The sequence below is a fragment of the Astatotilapia calliptera genome, chromosome 4, assembly GCF_964374335.1.
Source record: "Astatotilapia calliptera chromosome 4, fAstCal68.1, whole genome shotgun sequence".
In the NCBI taxonomy this organism is placed as follows: domain Eukaryota; kingdom Metazoa; phylum Chordata; class Actinopteri; order Cichliformes; family Cichlidae; genus Astatotilapia; species Astatotilapia calliptera.
In genome coordinates this window covers 4529416-4538197 of record NC_137425.1, presented here as the reverse complement: position 1 = coordinate 4538197, position 8782 = coordinate 4529416, and the positions used below count along the sequence as shown (strand labels likewise).

Here is an 8782-nt window from a genome sequence, read left to right as displayed (position 1 = left end):
TATTACTTTTGTATATTGCATTGATGTTGTGAGTGATGTATGCTGGGTAATGTTACTGCTAGCACTTAGGTGACTTTATTGGACCAGTTTTATAAACTGTTCCTTTTCATAGTTGGAAATCCTTGTACATTTTTAACCTGTGGTTCTTTCTGTTACAGCTTTAACATATCTTCTCCAACTTCTCTCAATACATGCAGTCATTTTACTGTCTGCTTTGGATAATCACGCTCTTACGTATTAAAAAAATAAAAATAAAAAAATCAATAAAACAGAACAACTGTAATATTAGGCAAAACATTTTCGGTGCTTTTAAAGAATACACAGCGACTCCCTTTTTTTGATAAAGTGTTTTTTCATATTAGATCAGCGGCAGTGACGTCATCATACTCGATCATATCACAGGTAACTAAGAATGTGAATCTGTAGATTTTTTTCTTTTATTTTTGTAATTTAAAACAAAAACTACAGAAAGAGTGAGCTCACAAGGTTGCTTTTAGCAGTTCTATGGGTGAAGATTACTAATTTCGTGCAACAGCAAATGACTTAACATTTAAGTGCATATATCTTGCCACACCACATGTGCGGTAAGCTAGCTAAATTAGTTTCTGTTAGCCAATTCAAGAGAACGTGTTGTTATGAGATAACAACAGAAGTGGGCGTGGTTTCTCTGTAGCGTTTATTAGGAGTGAAAGCAAAACCAACCAAACTTATCTGTATGTGACGACATCAACCTGCATCTGAACACAGCCAAGACCAAGGAGATGGTAATCGACTTCAGAAGAACAAAGCGATCTGAGCACTCTACCCTCTACATTGATGGAGAGGAGGTAGAAAGGGTAGAAAGCTTTAAATTCACATCTCGGCCGACCTTACCCGGTCCACAAACATTTCCCACCAGGTAGGGAAAGCACAACAAAGGCTGTACTTCCTCAGGAAACTACGCCAGGCCCAATTACCCCAGAGACTGCTAGTAAACTTCTACTGCTCCACCATTGAGAGCCTTCTGCTGCACACTATGGTTCAACTGCTGCACTGTGGAGGACAAGAGGAAACTGCAGCGGGTGGTGAGAGCAGCAGAGCAGGCAATTAGCACTTCACTAACCCCCCTCAGAGACATTTATACTGGCAGACTTCAGCAGATATCGAGTATCATCATCAAAGACCCCTCGCACCCTGGACACTCCCCCCCCCCCACCCTTCCCTTTGGTAAACGCTACAGGTCCATCAGGTCGAATACAAACTCAACAGAAGTTTTTACCCACAGGCTGTTAAACATGGCCTACCTCCTGATTGGAGGTTAACTGCACTGCCAATACTCATGGACATTACATCTTATTTATAATCCGTATTTCTATTTATACTTTAATGCAACCAACATTCCTACCTCTTTAAACTGTATTTATTATAACTTTATTTAGTATAGTGGCAACAGCACCCCCCCAACACACACACACTCAATGTGCAATACCACTGATCACACTGCACCTCTCAATGCACCTGCTCCTCAGATGGCATGTAAATGTATGTGTATATATATGTAAGCCTGAATGTGGAAATATGTGTGTGTATGTATGTATGCATACATATATGTATATATGCATATATGTATGTATGTGCGTGTATGTTTGTATGGGTGTATCCATATGTTTGCAGGTGTAACTCGTACATATCTTTCTTGTGTAAATATAAATTTGTCTGTGTTATTGTGTAGATACTTACGCTATTGTGTAGTTCACACACATGGAGAAATGCCAAACTGCGTTTCACTGTTCTTGTAACAGTGACAATAAAAAGCTATTCTATTCTATTCTCTTACGTATTAAAAAAAAAAACTAATAATAAAATCAATAAAAAGAACAACTGTAATATTAGGTAAAACATTTTCGGTGCTGTTCAAGATTACACGGTGACACCCTTTTTTTTTTTTTGTGTTTTTTCATATTAGATCAGCGGCAGTGTCTGCAGAATTTTTTCTTTTATTTTTGTAATTTAAAACACAAAAAATACAGAAAGAGTGAGCTCACAAAGTTGATTTTAGCAGTTTTATGGGTGAAGATTAGCAATTTCGTGGAACAGCGAATCACTTAACATTTAAGTGCATATATCTTGCCACACCACATGTGCGGTAAGCTAGCTAAATTAGTTTTTTGTTAGCCAATTCAAGAGAACGTATTGTTATGAGATAACAACAGAAGTGGGCGTGGTTTCTTTGTAGCGTTTATTAGGAGTGAAAGCAAAACCAACCAAACTTACCTGAATGAAGGTTTTAAAATAAGCTCCTCAACCATACCAACTGATATCTCTGCTTAACTTAAAACAATTTTAAATCTTTTTTTCTGTCAAACAACATAAACCAGAGGAAAACAGTGCTCGTGAAGACGTGAAGGCAAAGGATGTCGGGGAAAAGGTAAAGTGAAAACTATCTGTGCTACAGCTGGCCATATTATATACTGCAAAAACACAAGTATGATCTGCACAAGTAATTATATTTAATGAAAAGCCAGAAAATATGTTTGTCTTATTCAGTTTTTGTATGCAAATAATAAGAATGAAGAATGAAGTTAAATATTTTCAGCATAATCATAGAATGAGGAAAAATAATTTTTGTCTGTTTTGTTTTGACTCCGTATCAGCCGAGATAAATCAACATACAGACAGTATTGTTTTGTCTTATAGAAAGGAGCAACAGACGGCCTTATGCCGCTACATCACAGACACCCTGACCTACATCCACACTGTGACAGGATTCTGTGAGGGGTTCCCTAAATGGCTGCTGTGGACAGAGACTGAGTTAGACACCTTGATGGATATCAAAGATGGCATTGACGCACTAGACCTGAAAATCACACATGTTTACAATTCAGAGGAAAAATGCAAGACCTTCTTGAAATTCATGAAGAACAAAGTAAGTGCAGATAGCAGGCGTGAAAAGCTGGAGAAGGAGCTGACTGAAGTGTTGGAGTACGTTTTGAGAGGCCAGGAGAAACTCCAGCCTTTCTTGGATGCAGTGGAGAAGCTGGCAGTCACCTCACTGCAAGTATTTAGAGAAAACCAGGAGTTACACCTGCCTGAAGGGATCAGACTTGAACATATTCAGTCTGTCATCAGTGCTGCACAACAAATCTGCCCTCTGCTGCTGGAGTTTAAAAGAGATTCAAAAGTCTTCTTCCTCCCCAAACTTGAGAATGTGGATGTGCTGGCATATCAGCTGGACAGATACATAGTGACCTCCCAGAAAATCCATGAGAAGCTGGAGGAAAGGTAACATCTAATAAAGAGCACATTTTGTTTTGAAGCAAGAACACATAAGAAGTGTAACTGTTTCTTCCACAGTGCCATAAATGATATCTAGCTGAAGAGCACAAAGGCTGTGGTAGACTTGAATGTGGATTTGTCTGAGGCTGGCATACAAAGTATGCTTCATCATATTTATCTGCTTGAAGAAATCAGGTAAGTCTATCAGTACACAGCATCACTCACAAATCTTTATCTGTCAGAATAATATCTGAAATTCCATATCTCTAAAGTGAGGCGTTTATGATGCTATTTATGGTCATGTGAGAGATTTAAAGAAACCATTGTGAATCAGTGGGTCAGCAAAATAAATAGATTGTTTTTAAGTTTAATAAGGATTTTTGTCAAAACATTACCAGGTTAATTTTGTACCTCAAAAAATTGAAAAAAGAAAAGATTGTAGAACATTAACAAATTCACCATAAATGAACAGCTGGATGTTTTCACTAATACTAGTGGTCCAACTAGAACTTAGCTCACAATAAAAGAATCTATCAAATTATTGCAATTAAAGAAGAAAATGCAGTTCTCTTTGTTTGTTTGTTTTTAAACTTTGGAATTATTTTTCAACAAAGACTACAAATGGATGGTTGTTGGCAAACACCTACTGGAAAGGTTGTTACCATCAGATGTCAACTGCACACTCTCAGTGAAGGGGTGATTCTTCAGCCCCTTTAGTTGCTCCAACCTCTTTTGGTGCACTTGCTTGGGATGTGAGCCAGTAGTGCCTTCTTTTCACATCTCATTGTTTCCATCCTTTACTAAAATAAGGTTTTTAGTCTAACTTTAATTTTGGCATTTTCAGGATGGACCCAAACTTCCGAATGGTGTTCATGTTCAAGGAAAAGGCTGGTGAGGATTTCATCAGTAAGTTTGAAGAACACCAGCCCAGGATGTTGAAGTTCCTAGATGAGCTGGAGCAGTGTGCTGTTCAGCTAGACAAGATGAGTAAGGGTTCAAAGATCTCCAGTGTGGCAGGCAGTTCAGCAGGGGCGATTGGTGGTGTGCTGTCCATTGTTGGCTTGGCGTTAATTCCTGTAACAGCAGGAGCATCACTAGCATTGACAATGACTGGTGTTGGGCTGGGAATCACCAGTGGTCTTAACAGTGCTGTGACCACTGGAGCAGAGATGAAAGTTAATCATAAGCATCAAACAAAAGCTGGTGAAGTTTTCAAGAACTTCATGGAAGATGTACAGAGTCTTCAAGATTGTCTGCAAAAAGTGACCGATCAACGAGTGTGTGGAATAGAAACAAGTAAGGTAGAGATGGCTGTGGGAGTAAGCAGGATTGCATCTAAAGTTTGGACTGTTGGAAAGGGCACTTTTGATTTAGTTACTGATGCTACCTCTGCTGCCAAAGTGTTTCCGAGTGCTGGTAAAGTTTTGGCTCAGGAAGGAAAAGCATTACGTAATGCAAGCAGGCTGGCCTCAGATATCCCAGATATTGGTGAGGCAGCTCTCAAAGGATCTCTTGCTCTCTCTCAAAGACATCAAGGGGTGGGATCATCGCTCTCAATGCTCTCTTCCTTGGCATGGATATTTTCTTCATCTACAGAGACGGCACCAGTCTGGCAAAAGGCTGTGAGGCAAAAGCTTCCCAGGTCATCCGAGCCAGAGCTGCACTTTGGAGCTCAGAGATCGACTCATGGCAGAAGATTTGTGACTCTCTGAAGAAAGGTCTTCGAAAATCAGAGAAAAACAAAGGCATCCTGGAAAGTCCATTTTATCCTGAGACAACAAGCTAAATCTCCATAGAAACAGAAAGTATAATCTCTGAGTACAGAGATTACTGCATTGTATGTACTAATGAAATTCCTTATTGTTTACTACAATTAATGCACAAAGGAAGTGAGATCAAATTTCAGAATTCATTATGCTTTACCATATAAACAGTTACTGTTTCAATTTTTATATATATATATATATATATATATATATATATATATATATATATATATATATATATATATATATATATGAGGTTTTCTCTCCATTACTTACCTTACATTATACTTACTACACTTTAACGAAAATATCTGTTCTTTCTAATCCTTACTGTTTCAAAAAAGAAAAGAAAAGAAAAAGACTTGTTATTTGGTGTTTTTGGTGAAGATGTAGTAGATTTAGTTTAGATGCAGCTGTGAAGGAAAAATTAAAAAAAAAAAAAAGAAAGAAAGAAAAAGCTTTTGATTGTACTAATATTATTTTATTATTACATTAATATACCCTTTACTTTTTCACTTTTACTCAAAGTACAGATGCATTTTTTGGAGTAGTAAAGTATTTTAGCACAAACATCTGTACTTCTGTTTAAGTAAAGAATATCTGTACTTTTGCCACACCTGCCTGTGGATAGTCGCCCCTTCTCTCTCTAACTTTGAAGCTATCAGTCTCCCTCATTTATTCTGTGATTAATGTTAATTTTAGCATGTAAATTTGTTTTATATAAAGAGGTGTGTTGTGTTCTTAATTTGTTGTAGTTTATTCTTGTACAAGTGCATAGTAAAAAGACAACATATAGATAAAACACATGTTAATATGGATATAAACATGGATAATCTTTATCAATTGAATTACATTTTTCTCAAATTAAGACACATTTTGTTTGTAACAAAAAAAGTGGACAATAAAGTTATTTTGACAACTGAATCTGAATCTCTTGTCTGTGTTTTTAATCTTCAGTGACTTATCTGAGAAAATAAGGAAACGGTAGATATATTAATCCTTTACTTCATCACCCTGCATCTAGAGAGCACACTGGTGAGTTTCCTGCTCCTGCTTCTCATTCGTTACAGACACCTTAAGCATTTTAGATCAGGAACCTTATTTGTTGTGTAACTGTCTCAAACCTCGAGCTGTTAGCACCGCTATGATCACAGCTGGTTTAACAACATTGTTGCTGCTGTTGGCTGGTACCATCTTATCCACAATATGGGATAATGTCACTGAGTCACCATTCGGATATTTACAGATTCAAATACATGCTTATGTATTAGTGATGGGATTTCCGGCTCTTTTTAGAGAACGGCTCTTTCAATTCAATTCAATTCAATTCAATTTTATTTATATAGCGCCAAATCACAACAAAAGTCGCCTCAAGGCGCTTCATAGATACAGAGAAAAACCCAACAATCATATGACCCCCTATGAGCAGCACTTTGGCGACAGTGGGAAGGAAAAACTCCTTTTTAACAGAAAGAAACCTCCGGCAGAACCAGGCTCAGGGAGGGGCGGCCATCTGCTGCGACCGGTTGGGGTGAGAGAAGGAAGACAGGATAAAGACATGCTGTGGAAGAGAGACAGAGGTTAATAACAGATATGATTCAATGCAGAGAGGTCTATTAATACATAGTGAGTGAGAAAGGTGACTGGAAAGGAAAAACTCAATGCATCATGGGAATCCCCCGGCAGCCTACATCTATTGCAGCATAACTAAGGGAGGATTCAGGGTCACCTGGTCCAGCCCTAACTATATGCTTTAGCAAAAAGGAAAGTTTTAAGCCTAATCTTAAAAGTAGAGATAGTGTCTGTCTCCCGAATCCAAACTGGAAGCTGGTTCCACAGAAGAGGGGCCTGAAAACTGAAGGCTCTCCCTCCCATTCTACTCTACTTTCGGCTCCGAACCGGCTCTTCAGGTTGTTTTGTTGCTTTAATTAATTTATTATTAACAATAATATAAAATTATGCACAAAAGGAATTACTAATGTAAAAAAAGGGGTTTTATTTATATATGTTTATATATAAATATATGCGGTGGCCCCTAGAGACAAAACACGTACAAACTCCAAAACACATTTCTAGCATGAACTGAACTTCCAAAACAGAGCTACTAGATCACTTAAATTACACAATTGAAAGCATGACAGCATATGTGTATTGTTTGTGTATTTATACACAAGCACTCATATATATTCAAATAATTTAAAAAAAAAGTTCATTTACCTGTTACTACCACACACCAAATCCGGTCGTTGGTACTTGCTGGCTTGTGTAGCCACTAGGTAACAAAAGCTCAATACTGCGCCTAGCATCCTGGAGCACTTGTGTTGTGTTTTGTACGTGTTTTGAGTTTTTATGTGCTTCTGAGTTTTTACGTGTTTTGGAGTTTTTACGTGCTTTGTCTCTAGGGGCCACCGTAAATATACTTTTATTTATTCACTCCACAGAAAATGTAATAAATCATATAATACAAAAACCAACTATTCACATTTCAACTTTTAACTATTTAAATTTTCAGCTTTTTCCCTTTAAATAAATTTAAAGTGAAACAACACAAAACACTGCAAACCACAGTGAAGCGGAAAAAAGTGCGAGAGGGTGCGAGAAAGAAAAAAAACACCCCACGGCTCGCGATAAGAAGTCGGCTCGCGTCGTTCACGTCAAAGATCCGGTTCTAAGAGCCATTTTGCTGTGATATAATGAGTGGTCACGGTCACATAGCTTTCTGTTGACCTGGAGGTCCACCCATTTGTAGTTGGGCCCCAGTAGCTTTTGTAGTAGCTTTTGTAATAGCTTTAGCCCGGTCGGATTGGGCAGCGAAGGGCTGCTTAAATGCCGCAAACTCCTCTGCTCCTCCACTTGGACCGCCAGCGCTGGCCATAACTATCGCTTGACAGACTGACTATGCGCACCATACACATGCTTTTTTTCCTTCTTTTTCGAATCTTCGGATCACGTGCGTGCCGATCCGTGGAGTGGGATCGGTTCGGGTTACGGATAAACCGTGATCCGTTGCACCACTATTTATATGATTCAGTGAAATAATTTACTCCAAATCCTCCTTGGCCATGCCTCTGCTTAAAATTGATCTGAAATGGTAAAACACTTACTCCCATTCTCTAAACCAAATTCTCAGTGTCCTGAGCTTTTTAATAAATCACTCTTTTTGCAAAACATTGAACAGCTTTTGCTAAATTTGACACAATTTAGTAACTCAGTAACTCAGTGTAAATCATTAAAACCACTGTGACTCATTTAAGGACATGTGCACAGTGACAGCCAGGTTGAGTCAAAGGTTGAAACCAACAAAGCATAGAAACAATCTGAAAATACAGTGGCTTGCAAAAGCATTCGGCCCCCTTGAACTTTTCCACATTTTGTCACATTACAGCCACAAACATGAATCAGTTTTATTGGAATTCCACGTGAAAGACCAACACAAAGTGGTGTACACGTGAGAAGTGGAAGGAAAATCATACATGATTCAAAATTTTTTTACAAATAAATAACTGAAGAGTGGTGTGTGCGTAATTATTCAGCCCCCTGAGTCAATACTTTGTAGAACCACCTTTTGCTGCAATTAGAGCTGCCAGTCTTTTAGGGCAGCGGTCCCCAACCTTTTTTGCGCCACGGACCGGTTTATGCCCGACAATATTTTCATGGACCGGCCTTTAAGGTGTCGCGGATAAATACAACAAAATAAAACTAGTACCGGTACCGAAAAAAAGAAGATTTATTCATAACACACTTGAAAAGACCCAGGAAAA

The 8782-nt window shown here is 38.2% G+C and overlaps 1 pseudogene across 1 annotated transcript; it reads left to right on the top strand.

Annotated features, from left to right (window-relative positions):
- Positions 1 to 1188: 1188 nt before the first annotated feature.
- Positions 1189 to 5222, top strand: LOC113021516 (uncharacterized; annotated as a pseudogene). The gene is made up of 4 exons (XR_013908457.1): positions 1189 to 2407; positions 2677 to 3261; positions 3334 to 3450; positions 4100 to 5222. The product of XR_013908457.1 is annotated as an uncharacterized LOC113021516 (transcript).
- The last annotated feature ends 3560 nt before the right edge of the window (positions 5223 to 8782 follow it).